Source organism: Pecten maximus, chromosome 17 (assembly GCF_902652985.1).
Source record: "Pecten maximus chromosome 17, xPecMax1.1, whole genome shotgun sequence".
Taxonomy (NCBI): Eukaryota; Metazoa; Mollusca; class Bivalvia; order Pectinida; family Pectinidae; genus Pecten; species Pecten maximus.
The window spans coordinates 4,585,871-4,602,870 of record NC_047031.1 but is presented as its reverse complement, the minus strand read 5'-3'; the positions used below and the strand labels follow the sequence as shown (position 1 = coordinate 4,602,870).

The following is a 17,000-nucleotide window of genomic DNA, read 5'->3' as shown; positions in this document are numbered from 1 at the left end:
AATATCACTAGTTATTAGTTGCAGATTGGTCAGTAGATTGTTATATTTTCTGACATTATTCATATTATTTAATTGTATCTTAAAATAAGGTTAATTCAATCATTTTCGTGCTATTAAGAATACCTAAATATTCGAAACACCAAAAAATTGTTTTACCGAAATGAATTTTTCGACATGTTGTGCGAAATGGAGCTAACACGTATCTAGTTGTACTTGCAATGGGATATGTAAGTTATATTTTGATGTATTTGTTTGATGTTTAGATAAGTTTCCAAACCATTGTTTTACATGCCACCATTGATTAAACATGCAAAAAAGCACTGACACTGTGATAGATTAAGACAACTCTTTGGTCTGGATTAAAAAATATCTAAAAACGATGTTTTATATTATCTTTTCAGTAATCGCTACCTGATTCAATTAATAAACATGATTTGAAACTTTGAAATTAAAGATATTTCAACCATTTCATCGTATTTTTATTTACTGTGTACTTAAGGATACGTGTTGGTTATTACATGCACATATATTGTTTCACTTTAAGAGAAGCAAAAAAGGACGAACAGTTTATATGACAATAATGTTGTTTCCATAAAACCCCTAACATATAATGCCGAATGGATTTTGAAAACTCACTTTACAGTTCGCGTCATTCCTTGGCAACATTTTAGAAATGTCCTGAGAATTTGTTTTTGTATGATTTGTGTTTGCAGCAATAGACTCACTCTTGCATATTATATCTCCACAAACATATATTTCCTTTTAATTTTTAAGAAAACATAGTTCTCTATTCAATTCAAATCAATTCACAAGTCAATTGCTGATCATTTCTTTTCCTGTTGCAAATTGTATATGTATATTATCAATGAAAATTGATATGCCAAATCATATTACGGCTTTCATAGGAAATAAAAAGTATATATATACTGTAAAAGTGGAAATGTTCGCGGCTAGGAAATGTTTGCTTATTTCGCGACCATTCAATATCCGCGAAATTATCCACATGAGATGATAACACGTGGAAATATTTACACGCGAATATTTCTACCAAATAAACTAAATACCATAAAAAAACAAAGACGCAAGTTCCGAGTGGTATACCATATGTCGGCATTCAAGCGTCATATCACCCGTGATATGTAACGTTGTCATGGTCGGTCAAGAGACATGCATAGATATATAATAATTTAAGTGTTGTGTAAAATGGTAGTATTTTATCTAATTCAATGTTAATTTATCATTAAATGTTCTTCATTTCGTGAGAACTATGATCGTTACTACGTTAACGTTACTGTACAGATTAATTTCGGAGCAGCTCGGCTATAGGCCTCAAAACAGCACAGGTTTCATTTGTTACACAACAGATAAACGTACTTGTAGTAGATATGTAGAGTCATTGTTATATTTTTTATTGAATCATAAACGTCGATACTTTATTGCAATGTATGACCCGACCCGTTTAATGTAACATAGTTTTTTTTTCTGTCATAAACGTACTGCAAAGATCACACAAACAACCCATTAACCTGTTGATCAAAATATTGGTAGTTTTACTAAGCTGACCGACGCGAGCTTCCTAAAGAGTTTTCTAAAAAAAAATCGTATTTACGTACACTGACATCGCAGCTGGTCATTTTGACAAACATTTACATCAAAGAAGTAACATCTTAATCCCAGATCGATATCCTTCATCAACTTCATAGTTAGGTAATGTTAAGCAAGCAGGAGTTGAATGTCGCACGCAATGTTGACATATTTTCCGTGCCCTCATTCACTGCCTTGTCACTAGAAGTATTGTACTTGGTCCATTGAACGCTTACTTTAAAATATTATGTTTATTTAATTCATTCATACTAATATTACGTAATCTGCGAAATAGTATAGGTTGACGGAAGTTAAATGTATTTTTTAGCTTTGTTCAGCTATTTAACTCGTGTATTTATATTTTTGTGTAGATCAAAATTTTCAAAAATGGGTATACACTCTCGATTTAAGCACGTATCAAACATTTGGCGTGTGTTCAACATTGTAATAAGAAGTGATCGAAAGCTCTTACCTTATCCAGGTCGGCACCTTTTTCTAAGAGGTTTTTCACTAAGGCTTTGTCGCCATTGTAAGCAGCTTTCCAAAGCTTCCACTCCATCTGAGTAATATAATCAAATTACATTTTATTTATTGAAGACAAAGAGGATATTCAATGGTTTACCGTTTAATATAACACATTTTTCACGAGTATGATAGATTTACGATAAACAGTGTCGAATTATATATTAAAATATATATGTTATATTAAACGGGAAACTATCTAATTTTCGTTTATTGCATTTTATATACTAAAAAACAAAATTAAAAACATCGAAAAATTAAGTGTCAAAAAGTTTTGGAATCAGTACGTAAAATATAAAATATATTACTGTTGATTTGAATACTATTAAATTGTAGATGATATACATTTTAGCCATTTATAACATTCTTCACGGTGTAAAAAAACCCAACTGCCACGATAGTGTGAAGTTTTAAAATATTAAGCACCAATGTATGGTTTCATCTTTTATTTTACTAATAATTCATTATTCAAAGGACGCGTAACATCTCAGATAAATAACAATCATAATGTAGGTTTAGGTGCATCTGTTTTATAAAATTCTTCACGGTGTCAGAAAAAAACCAACTGCCACGATAGTATGAAGTTTTAAAATATTAAGCATCAATGCACGGCTTTCATCTATTAGTTTACTTATTAAGTACAATGTATAATTTGAAAGCCAAATGATTGTTTAGTTACGTCAAAATGACTCATAAACTCGATGAAAGATTGACATTCCTTGCATAATTCTGTACACTGTTCCTCTTTCCTTTCCATGAATGCTTTTAACAACATATCATAATTAATCACACAATAGCAATATTTCTTGAACGGAATTAACTTCATGTACAAACAAGCAACTCACATTAGAGCGGTCCTTAGTCTGTGTTTATTCTTGATGTTCGCTGCTCCAATAATCTAAGTCAAACATCTCCGAAAATTATTGTCTGTTTGCCACCTGGCAGAAGTAATACAATATGTAAGTGTCAGCCGCATTACTGGTATGAATGCTAAACAGTTTCTGTAACTAACTAGATGTTATACATATTCCCTGATGTGTGGTATAGTTGTTCAGACATAAACAAAAACTTTGGAAAATTTTCATCCTTATGACCCTTAACATCCCTGGACATAACTCTACACACGAAACAATTGAATAATATGGCTGTTATCAGCATAGTAATCAAAATGAAGACAAAGACAACCGATTTAGATGTTGTGCGCAGTGCATACCCATGCGACCTTGATAGTAGGTAAACAACAGTTACCTCAAATCTACTCTACCAAGCGTATGTAGCGTATATTAGATCCATCATCCATTTCATTTTAATTCCAACTTTTTTCTGACTACTGTTAAACCGTTCAGTATTAAAAGTCTATTGTCTCTGGATAACTAGAAAGTCCCTAATTATAATTCTTAAAATTAAAATGATAAATAAATCAATCAAAATAAAACCAAGTAAAAGGTTTTAAGATATCCAATTTCAGAGATAAATATTTCCACATCAATAAAGGGTTTGATTAAGTAAGAAAGCTAGTTCAGACGTTTTCCTAGAGAATATTAATCCAATCAATTAAAAGATAGTACATCGTTGGCGGGCTAGATCCTGCTGGTCAGTAAAAAATTATAAAATGACAACGTTTGTACAACAATCTAATTAACACTAGCAAATGATAACAGCGATCCGAAATAATCGCTTATAATTATGATTGCTGGTAAGGCCAAAATATATCACGAATTTCTTCCATGCGCAATCAATTGCCAATGCACTTTTGATTTAAAAGATAAAAAGATGAACCAAAAACTTCGGAGGTTAGTAGTACCTTCAAACATATACAAGTAACTGTTGCTTAAAACATGGGCCAAATTTTTCTTGTATGCAATCATGCATCACCTTTTAATATTCAACACCAGCAGTAAATACAACAAGATTATACTGAACGTAGTACAGGTATATTAATTGTGGTAGGTAAGGTAGTCTATATCTGTTTATACGGAGTTTCATGAGGAGCCATGGTTTGGGAGCAAATTTGATCCAACTGGATCCTCAGCCTATTTTTTAAATGTACTTTTACAAATCAAAAAACCGTTTTACTAAGAACACTGAGTATACAACTCGTTTGAATACAGAGTATATACGAATATAGAGTTACGTAAACGAGGAGTTCCCGTTTTTGTACATAGAACATTCGTCTTCGTTGACAGGGCGAGGCAGATACATTTATTTCGGTTAACAAATCTACATTAGGCATGAAAATGTGTCTTTCTTTTCCATTTTTTTTAGCTTTAAATAAATAAATGAGTAAGTGTTAAATAATGTTAGCACATGTACTCACCACCTTGGTGTCGGCTTTTCACCAGATGAGGTGTCGATATTTGTCGGTACATGTGAGAGTTTCTGTCTCTTTCGGAGTGTTGCTGTCATTATCTGCGTGGACAATCGACTCCTGAATGGATTTTAAAAAGAAATAGTATCAATGTTCCATTTTTTTTTTTATAATTTGAAGATCTCAACTTAGAATAAAACAAACAAAACCCAAGTTACATTCTAAACACGATCTTAAATAGCACATTTTGAAGCCCTGATATTACTTATAATGTCACCAATAACATTTTGATAGAACAGTTGGTACTTCAGTATTATATAATAAATCAGCCGTGTAGCGCAAATTACAGTCCATGATTTATCCAGCGGGAACAGGTAACAGTATATAATCTTATCAGCAGTTAACAAGTAATACTCTAATCAACAAAAAGCTTGAGCATTCGAAAATATAATCAACAGTAAACAATAAACACTTGATAATATAATAAACAGTAAACAAGTAACAGTAGACAATCTTATCAACAGTAAACAAGTAACAGTTGATAATCTAATCAGAAGTAAACAAGTAACAGTTGATAATCTAATCAGAAGTAAACAAGTAACATCATATATTATGATATAAACATAACCTCTAAGTCAAAATGTCGATTTTGGCATGTTTGACCCAAAATATCTCATAAATACGAATTTCCACAGGGACCAGATACATCAAGACCCAGATCTAGCCGAGTTTTGCAATTGTTAAAAAAAAAAAAACATCAAAACTGTATGTGCCATTTTTTTCCACCCTGAAATCGCTACAATAGCCGGTAAAATGGGCAAATAAGCCCATTCTTTAATAACGTTCCGGAAGGAACGATGACAGAGTTACCGCCCCTTACAATACTCCATTATGTATTCGAAACGTAGAGCACTTCTAGTGTACCTGTGGTCGAAATCCTACAAGTGTAACGGAAGTCGAAAAGCAGTGAACTTCTAGTCAACCTACTGTTTAAACGTTCATAATTTTACATAACATGTCGTCTAAACGTAGTCCACTTCTAGTGTACCTGTAGTGTTAAATATTCTTAACGTAGTGCACTAGTAGTCTACCTGTGGTCCTAATGTATTGCACTACTTGTCTACACGTAGTGTCAATGTAATACACTGCTACTTTACCTCGCAGTCTAAACATAGTGTACTACTTGTAATATGTAGCCTTAGTGTATTGCAGTACTAGTCCACCTGTAATCAAAATGTAATGCATTAATAGTCTACTTGTAGTCTTAACGTAGTGTAATACTTAGTCTACCCGTGGTCTAAACGCAACTATCCTACACGTAGTGCACTCCTTGTCAATCTGTGGTCTGAAGGCAGTACATCCACAGTCTACTGTAGTCTTGACGTAGTGTATTACTAGTCTATCTGTATTCTAAACATTTAACTACTAGTCTACCTGTAATCTGAACGTTCTGTATTGGAAGTCCACCTGTAGTTTAAATATAGTGTGGTATTAGTCGCCCTGTAGTCTAAAAGTAATGTATAACAAGTTTTCCTGTAGTTTAAACGTAGTGCACTACTAGTCTACATGTAGCCAGAACTTATTGTGCTACTAGTTTACCTGTAGCCAGAATGTATTGCACTACTAGTCTGCATGTAGTCTAAACGTATTGTACTACTAGTTTACATGCAGTCTGAACATAGTGTACATAGTATTACTAGTCTACCTGTAGTCTTAACATAATGCAATACTAGTCTCAATATAGTTTCAATGTTATGCATTACTAATCTACCTGTAGTCTAAACGTTGTGCAGTTTTAGTCTATCTGTAGTCTAAGCGCTACTAGTCTTACTACTATAAACTTAGTGGACTACTAGTCTACCAATATCATTTACAGAAGATTAGCAGTAAACAAGTGAATAAATATTCTAATCTTCTATTGACAAGAAACAGAAGACAATATAATGAGCAGTAAACATGTAACAGAAGACAATGTAATGGGCAGTAAACATGTAACAGAAGACAATGTAATGAACAGTAAGCATGTAACAGAAGACAATGTAATGAGCAGTAAACATGTAACAGAGGACAATGTAATGAGCAGTAAACATGTAACAGAAGACAATGTAATGAACAGTAAACATGTAACAGAAGACAATGTAATGAGCAGTAAACATGTAACAGAAGACAATGTAATGAGCAGTAAACATGTAACAGAAGACAATGTGATGAGCAGTAAACATGTAACAGAAGACAATGTGATGAGCAGTAAACATGTAACAGAAGACAATGTGATGAACAGTAAACATGTAACAGAAGACAATGTGATGAGCAGTAAACATGTAACAGAAGACAATGTGATGAGCAGTAAACATGTAACAGAAGACAATGTAATGAGCAGTAAACATGTAACAGAAGACAATGTAATGAGCAGTAAACATGTAACAGAAGACAATGTAATGAGCAGTAAACATGTAACAGAAGACAATGTAATGAGCAGTAAACATGTAACAGAAGACAATGTAATGAGCAGTAAACATGTAACAGAAGACAATGTAATGAGCAGTTAACATGTAACAGTAGATACTCCAATCTGATGTAAGCATGTTACACTAAATAATCGAACCAGCAAAAATAAACAAGTAACAGCGGATAACTTAATCAGCAGTATGTAAGAGAAGATAATCTTATTAACAGTCAACAAGTAACAATACATTAATCATAACTACTGTAAACACATTACAATCATATCAGCAGTAAACAAGCTAAAGTAGATATTCTAATCAACAGTAAATCTATAGTAATAGAAAATTATCTAAATAGAAGAGAACCTATTCAGCAGTTAACAAAATGTCACCTATACACATATATACATGTATTGTATTTCCTGTCAAGTTCCAACTAGTCTACCTGAAGTCTAAACGTAGTGCAGCTTTAGTATACATGTAGTCCAAACGCAACTAGTATTACTAGTCTAAACGTAGTGCACTACTTACCTACCCGTATGATTTACAGAAGATTAACAAATCAGCAGTAAGCAAGTACCAGTAAATAATCGAATATTCTATTGACAAGTAAACAAATTAATCAGCAGTAAACACGAAACAATAGATAATCGTATCCACTGTAAACAGATATGAAAGCAGCAGTAACAAAGTAAGTGAAGATAATATAATCAGCAATAAACGAGTAACAGCTGATAATCAAATCAACAGTAAATCCGTAGTAATAGAAAATTATCTTAACAGCAGAGAACTTAGTAAGCAGTTTAAAAAGTCACCTATAAACATATATATTGTTTTTCACCTCAACAGAATTGCCTTTACATTGATTTAATGCACGTACTAACACATAACATATGTAAGATTGTAGGTATCAATGTTTTAGCCAGGATGATACATTGCTAATACAATTCTATTAAATGAAAATTTAAAATGAAAGTGGAAGGATCAAATGAACACTTCAGATAAACGTTAAGGAAAGTATCAGACATAACGAAAATCATGTGCAAAGATGTAGGGACAAATTGTAGAATTTAAGCACCCAGAACATGTCGTTTTCTTTTACTTTTTACTCCTTTTTTTTGTAAAAAAATGTTGATATTTGCTATATAGATAGAAATGTTAACTTGAATTATTTCTAGGAAGTTATAGCAAACTGAAGTCAAATGAACTGTTTATTATATAAAAAAGCAACATCCCTTGTCTAGTAGAACATTCCACTATTAATCAAATGAATACGTAAGCTTATCTAATTTGTTTGATATATGCTGATGTTATCGATGTGTACCGTGTTGTTTTCTGTTAGTTATTTAATGGATTTAACCCAAAAAAATGATGTACTAATTAGTAATAGCGGATGAAAAGTAGATGATTGTCTGAATAAGCCTTGAGGATAAACAGGAGGGATGTGCTCCGTGTAGTTCTGAAGGATAAACGGGGCGTGGTCTGTGTAGTTCTGGAGGATAAGCACGATGATGTGATATGTGAAGTTCTTGGGGATTAAAATGAGGGTGCGGTTTGTGTGTAAATACAGAGGAAAACATTATAGTGTTGAATTTTTACTAATGGACGATACAAAGAATGGTGATTATTTTTTCTCATTATGATTTTGATGGATGATCAAGAGGAAATTATGGTCGGTGAATTCATACTGTTATGATAAGCTTTATGTTTTGTTCTGTGTTATTAAATAAATACCAAAGTTTATAGTAAGGTATATAGGCTGTTAATTATTTATTTATGGATAATGAAATGTGCTATTGGGATTCATAGCAAAATTTGTGGTCGGTATATTATTTGTGTATATTTCCAAATGAGAGACAACTTTAAAGCTGTTTAGGTATTGAGTTTTAAAGTGTCCCTCTATTTGATACAATTATCATATCCTGTATACGAGGAAGTTTTATAGAGTGGTGCCTGTGCTGTTTGTCAGTGTTATTAACATAGCATGTTTTGTATGGTTTTTCATGGAAACAATTCAGACCGATCACTAGATATACATTAAATGATGTTTAAACGATGGCAGACCAATGTTCCTAGTATTTCGTCTATTACCAAATATGGTACGGTTTAAACATAAATAACTATGGTAGTTTTGGTTGTAGGAGAAGACGGCAAAAGCAAACTAGAAACTCAGATAATTGAAAATCATCAGTGTCTCCAAGGGTTTATATGTGTGTGTTAGAGTAATTCATAACAGCCTCTGAAATATCATAGCATTAACACTTTTTTGAACGCTGTTAGGTTTTACCTTTACAGAATAAATAGAGGTTCCCCAACGAGTGGAGATTGTTTATCATTTTTATCCAACTCGAGTTAGTTAATATTCTAATTTTGAAAAGACACGAGTTTTAGCGAGTGTCTTTTCAAAATTAGAAAATTAACTAACGAGAGTTGGATAAAAATGATAAACAATCGTCACGAGTAGGGGAACTTGTTTATCCCATAACTTCTTTACTTATAAATGTAAGCATGTCAAGTTCAAATTCTCCCAACGTAGCAACTAAATTCCGTGAACCAAATCACTACGGGACAAAATATAGGTCGTTATGAACAAAAACTTATCTATTTTAGATGCACGACTCATATCTTCTGTACTATATTTGTAAATGATATTATGTTACAAAACGAAATATAAGTTTGAAAGTCCTTGTATCTGTGTTATTTATTAATAGGTAACTTGTTTAAATAACTCCGCTCGAAATATTCGAAGACGACACCGTCATCGCGAAGTTGAACGTCACCGCTGAATATTAGACTAATCATTGTCATATTCAATTATCGGTCCTTTCCTGGATTTCGTAGGTATGCTATTACTGGTTATTGTGATGTTAAATGTTCATTCTGAGATTTATTTATTCAAGACATCGTGCATTTCAACAAATATTTCGGAAACCGAGCTGGAGTGTTGAGCAAATGACTACGATGTAGAGGCAGCGATCTAACCATTTTGTATTACATTTGTTCATTGTTTTGATAATGCATTCATTGCTTTCGGGATCCACTGCATATCCAGAATCAGGGGAGGGGGGGGGGGGGGGGGGGGGGGGGGGGTTGGGGGGTTGGTTGTCAGTTTTAACTCGCTACTAGGCCTATAAAATCGATGCAATATCTCGCTTCCGTCGTCTATTTTACCATCAAATTATATTTCGTACGACTCAAACCCAAGATTAATCGACATTTCTATGAGGACACCCGGGGACCCCCTCTCACCCAGTTTAATATGCTAATGTTGAGCACCAAAAAATCAACAAAACGTGTCCATGCTGATCTTTTGAAGACAGACGGCAAAAAAAGAGAAGATTAGTGAGTGTAGTAAAAATAGTCCGTGGTCAAAGGTTAGAGGTTAGCCAATCAGATTCGTTGGAGGTCACAGATGACCAATCGGATGCTTAGAAAGTGGTTACACACTGTGGTGTGTAAACAAAAACAATAACACACTGCTACGAATTTTATCACGTGCCATATCAGTTGTGAAACAAGCGTGGTTATGGGATAAACTGGATTTTATATTTCAGTATTATTTGTTATATGGTTCAAATCGGTTGAATTTTGATGTTTAATTGATGAATTACATGCTATTTTTACATTGACTGCAAATCGGTTGTTACATATTGAGAAATGTTTGCTATACTACTATTGCTGTAGATAATGTACATCTTTTACGATTTTTTACAAAGTGAAATTATATATTTGGTATAGATATGCCGATTTTTAAAGATCAATGTGTTAATATTTCAGAATAAGTGTTTATGATCTTAACTACTCATGTCACTTGCAATATCTCTGTCATTTATAATTTGACTGTATACTTATAAGTGACAACCTTTTCTGTATGATATCAATACATAACATAGTTTATAAGGCAAAGTAGGTATGAAACGATTATAAGGACCAGACCGTTTAGGAAGTTCAAAGCGTTAAATCATGCAGATAACTCATGTTGTATATCAATTGCACGAATGAACCTTTGCAGAAAGTGAAAAAAGGATATAATGTTTGGTACAATGAGAATAACCACATAATGGGAAAATATTCCATTTTGTTTATGAAAATTAAGGTTAGGAAAGCAAGGATCTACAATGAAATAGGAAAAGAAAAGAAAGAAGAAGGACGTTAGTTAGAAACTGAAAGTATTTGATGCAGAGAAAGGATCCATGTTAAAATGTTTAAAAGGACAGCTAATCATAACACACAAATGAGACACCTAAATTTCATCTATTTTGAAGTAATTCTTGACAAAAGGACAACTTTAACAAAATAAATTATTTTAAAATGTACCCAAAATTATAGCAGATTTATATCTATCATTCAGACCCCGAAACAACAATGTTTAACCTAGACGTGCCCTACGGGACTATATATGGAACTGTCAATTGTACTGAATTGTCGGATTTCCAGGGTCTATATTGTACATCCCTACACGTAAAATAAAGCCCGATGATAAACACACATACTTTGGCCCTGTCTTCTTCTCTACACACATACACAACGTTACAACCGGGATAATCACACCAATCCACAAAATCAGATAATCATGTTGTTCCTGTGCTAATTGCTTAAATATCAAGCCTACAAATAGTATGTTAAATGTTTAGCGTGCTTTCCAAATTATATTATTTCACTCAATACTATTATTTGGAACTCATGTTAAACATATAAACACGGATAAAGGTTTGATGTAGAAAGAATAATAATCTGCATATCAACAAATTAAATAGGAAATAAGAAGTAGTGAGGACTCCAAACAAAAACATATCACAATGACTAAAAGCTGTAAGTATCATACAGATGTTATAATGTCTTTGTTTTCAAACACCGCTAAATGTAGGTCGAAGATCAAGTTTAGTGATAAAAGGGCAAAAAATAAACAAAAATGGTATTTAATCAATATAAAACAGATACATAACTTAAGGCCAATGTGCTTAAAATGTCGATAAAAAATAGATAATTGAGAACAAAAACTGTGTCGATGCTGTCATTTCAGATTTAAATATAAATACTCAAATCACAACAAAAACGATATAACATGATTAATTGTATTATTGAGTTAAATAAATTGATAACAAGTGAAAACAAAAATATCACTCTGACATAAGATATGTTTTTCAATACACCATCAGTATTAAGTAGTTGGGAATGTTTACTCTGACGGTTCTACCATTTCTTGCAGGAACAGTTTTAAATCTGGTAAAAACTATTTCGATAGATAGAAACGACATACATTACTTTCTATATCAATATACTATAATCGTTTTCCTTTCTAGACTCTTTTAGTTTAGTCGGTCAGTAAAACAAGGACTCTCTTATCTAAATTATAGAAACCGATGAATCAGTTTTTTCAATGTTAAAAGCATATCCTAAGTGTAACGTTAAAAAAAATATGTTTTATTCATCGAAATTGCATAACAATTAAACACTGATGTCCATAGCGAATAAAAACCCCAGAAAATTAAAACCTCATATTTTCTAAAATTACAAACAGCAAAGGTTAGACAGTTTAAATATTGATATTGCATATTTCTTTAATCTAAAAATAAGAAGGTAAATAGAGCATCTGAAGGACATCTTTTACAGGGATTAATAAATAGTTGGCCTCATTTTAATGAATAACGGTAACACTCAGCCAGATTTCCCTCAAACCAAATTTGACTAAATCAATTAAGATGTAATTTTTATTTAAAGTATAAGAAAATAGTGACACGAAAAATCGCTTCATATCACCAGTTATACCAAATCAAAAATTAAATTTCAATTCAGCATCCTGTAAAATTAGAACTACTGATCAATTGCTGATTAAATATAAAAACAAAAGATTTGATGTCTGACAATGATCACTTTGTTGTAACAAATATATTTATTTGTTTATTTAGTTTTATTTTATTTTGTAAGAACTGAAGATATCATTGCAGAAACAAAATCCTCAAAAAACAAAACATATCTTATCATAGAAATATAAAAGTATGTAATTCCGCTAATAAATACATTGATGATTAGTATATTTTAAGAATAAAATGTATTTAACCTTTCCATAACCATATTTGAAAAAAAAATCTACCCATGCTTTGTTTTTAACCTGTAATATTTTCCACAAAATGGCATATTTGGAAATCATCAATTTAAATACAATGGCAAGACATTGTTGAAAGAAATATATAAAAATTGCTATTATAGTCTTTCAAAATCCCAATTAAAAGTTTTGTTCTCTTAGATATGTATTGAAAACATTTTCGTCGCCTGATGTTGATGCACATACCTTGATTTGTATCTTTAAAGATATGTATGTATACTGGTGTATGGCAGTACTGTATATGGTATTGCGTGATTTCAAAAAATACATAAAAGCAGCAGTATAACTGAGAGTTGGACTAATATAAACGGACCCATTAACCCCTGAATAGCCCTAGGGAATAACAAAAAGAGGTACCACAACTTACACGAGGTATAAATGCAATATAAATCTTACCTAACTATTCTCTTTTTTAGATTCTGTTTCATTAAAAATGTTGAAATCAAAATACACTTGGCCTCCGAGTTACTTTATTTTCATATATGACCTATTTTTAATGCGGTACGTGTATACAGAACAGGATGACAAGAAGTTACCTTACCTATGCAAAGCGTAAGGACAAATGATCAATAAATACATGTATATATAAAAGGATGAATAAACTAGTACTTTGTAATATCAAGCAAATATTTCCCTAGATAAAAATAAAATCACAGATTCAAACAAAATATATTTTAGTCCGATACGATTTCATAGAGACCAATCGTTCAACAGTTATCTGCACCCAAAACAAACTGTATACTTTAAGAATAGAAGAATTATAAGAATAGAAATTAAAACAAAATCACTAAAATTTACCATATTCAAAATGTCAATCTAATATTGTGTAATATGAAAAATGACAACTAAAATATTTATCACGTACACAATAACTATTAATAAAAAAAAAGATATAAGTGTTCATATTTTCCTATAAAACTGTGATACATTTTTTTTAAATATCCCTTCTCTTTGACAGCTTATAAAAAAAAATCACAACAAAATTAAAAAACAAATATATTAATTAATTTAAAACTTGTATATCTATAAAATCTTATCAACTCTACGTGAAGTACCGAATTAAAATGATCGTATAAAAGGGCTCTCACTCTCGTCTCATTTTCTCACCACACGACAATAACACAGAACAATAAATTATAACTAGCAGAAGTTTTTCTGACTAATTAAATGTATTTGTTATTGAACTAAGTTGGAATAAATTATATTGTAGTAAGATATACGTGTGACGTATTTCCATTAAATACAACTTTTGATTCTATTTCTTCGAATGAGTTTGTATAAAATTCACTAATTTGATATGAAATTAAAAAATAAGATATTTTTGAGTTTTGTTAGATATGGACTTTTCATAATACAACATTCATAAGAAGACAAGTAGCATAATTAGTGCACTGATAGTGATTCGGAAAAAAATATGGAAATAAACAAATATCTATTTACGCATTTAATTGTTACTGCACTTATAATTTTAGGATTGAAACGAGTAGCTTATTTTTTCCCGATGGTAGTATAGCCATTAAGCATGAAACTATTGTATTAAACAAATATTAATATATTCATGTTTTTATCTTGTAAAACACCTTTAAATGTGTAACACCTATAGTAAATAACAACAGATACCAATGGGAATAGTAGAGATTAACGACAGGTAGACTACAGCTGATTTTATTTCTTGGTTTACGAGGAAACTGAATTAGCAGACAAAACAAGCATGCCGATAATCACACACACACATGCACACTCACATATATATAAATGATACAGTTAAAGTGTCCATGTGACGGTAAATGATAATATAATAAAATGTCAAACACAGATCTGCTATCTCCCTAGTACTTTCGCGGCTACATCGTGCAGCTCCTCGTGTGATTAACGAACGCTATACGAACGAGAGTTTCCGCTTGTGCCTGCACGAGGCAAGCACTTAAGTCATGCGTAAACAATTTGATCCGTGAATGTATATCAAGTAATACTAGTATATATTTTTGATTAATATTTAACGATTGACAGAAGTAACGATAGCTTATATGAACTTTTGCAAAAGGCAGTTTGGAACAATGAATGCATATTGACCCACGATAATCTATCTATTTATCACATGTACATTAGTCAATGACAGTGATACAAATTCCCCAACAGTGCGTTTACTCCTGTTGGACAGCTAATATGCCCACAAAATTTCTTCTATTGAGTCTTTTACTCCTAGAGACCAAAAGCCAAGTAACCATCAGTCAAAGAAATAACTAAAAACAAAAATACCCAACCAAATATATTTTATAAAAATCATTAAGAGAGATGAGTGTTAAAATTGTGTCGTGAATACAAAAACATCTTAAATTTTATGAATATTAAGCAAAGTGTGCGATTGACATTATGGAAATACATACTGTGTTTAATAGATAGCGAGGGTAATTAGCTCGCCCGGTCCAAAGAACCAGCGAGCCTATGCCATGACGTCTTATTTAACCACCTAAATCTGTTGATGTTATACTCAAACCAAGTCCCCAAAGATGTATTCTGACGTTTATAGCTATTTTTTAGAATAATTAACACATGAAATTGGTACAACATGCATACGAGAATAAAGAGTAATGTCTTAATAATAGAAATAAAACAAATTTATATGCTTCTTAAGAAAATAGAATGACGCAAGACTACCCATGTAAAACGGTTCGATTTGCCAAATTGACCGAGACAGTTATGTTATTGTATATATGTTCAATGGACCTTTACAATAACATAATTTTCTTGGTAACAATTTCTTCAAACTTTAATATGATATAATTTTTACATAATTTGAATTTCAAAGGAGCAGTAGAGGGGATGGATTCATTTTTTAATCAAGTTTTAATCTATTAAGTTAAGTGGTTCTGAACCGATACATGAAGTTTGATCAATTTTAATTAAAAGCATATTGCTCAAAGGAGTTAAAGTGTTGCAACATCGGGGCAACAAAAAGGGGTTACAGGAAGGGCCTACTCATCATGAGCAACTGAATCGAATTGTCAGTGATGTTTGTTTATAACATATCTGGGTGGAGGTTCAGTGTTGTGAAATGCCCTTGAGTCTCCACGGGGACAGGAGTGGACATGATAGTTTAATGTGTATAAGTAATGTGGCACCCTGTTAAATAATGTATTTATGCGTTTTATATTTGTCTGTCGGTTATTTGCGTTTTCCGTAACCGCGTAATCGCGCGTATACTTTCGTTTCGTTTGTATGTACCGTTGTTATAGTAGGCCCTGAATAGATATACTATTGTTATGTATAGTGGTCGTATATGTATGGACAATGACTGACCGCTTGACCCGTGACATGCACTGTCTTATTCTTTCTTCCTTTTCCCGCCAAATCTTTCTTTCTTTTCTTACTTCTTATTTGGGTTTTGAACAAGACAGATGTATGTACTGATTACGCCATTTTTTCCAAGGAGTTTGTCCTTCGTCCCATACACGGGGTGAGTTTACTTTAGATAGTTTAGATAGTTTAAATAGTTTAAGGAACTATATTTCTAACGCATCCATGCTAATATAAATTATTTATAAAGATTATGATGTATTTATTTATTCCAAATTAGTAGATTAATTGTTTCATATCTATTGTCTATTTTCTTCTGATCGATCAATGCTATATCGATATATGTAGGTCTTAGTCAAAGTCGTTTTTATTTGATATCAAAGTATTTGGATAATGTATAGCATATTTATAATAAGCTATATAGTATTTTACCTTTTATTTTCTTGTGAGAAAGATAGGTAACATATTCAGTGTTATTTTATCAATGTGTGATTGTTTAGGTGCGTTCGATTGTAATGGTTAATGTGTACATGTATCGTATAGTTATATCTGTTATTCGTATATTTTAGGGACTACAATTCCAGTTAATAAATAGTATTTGGAATGACTTAACCTGGTTATTTGGTCTGTTGGTCCGACGGAGATACATAAAAAATATAAATGTATAGTATCAGTTTATGCTGACTTGATAGACTAGGTCATCGAGGTCATTGATAGGCTGAGCAAGCCTGAAATCCCA

At 31.9% G+C, this 17,000-nt stretch overlaps 1 long non-coding RNA gene across 1 annotated transcript in view; it reads right to left on the bottom strand.

Moving 5' to 3' along the window:
• Positions 1-2,056: 2,056 nt before the first annotated feature.
• LOC117315447 overlaps positions 2,057-17,000 on the bottom strand; it is a 52,949-nt gene continuing 38,005 nt past the window's right edge. The window contains exons 2-4 of the long non-coding RNA XR_004529702.1: positions 4,424-4,534; positions 2,952-3,044; positions 2,057-2,143 (exon numbers count right to left, since the gene is read on the bottom strand). This is a non-coding gene — a long non-coding RNA (uncharacterized LOC117315447). The remainder of the gene's footprint in view (positions 2,144-2,951; positions 3,045-4,423; positions 4,535-17,000) is intronic.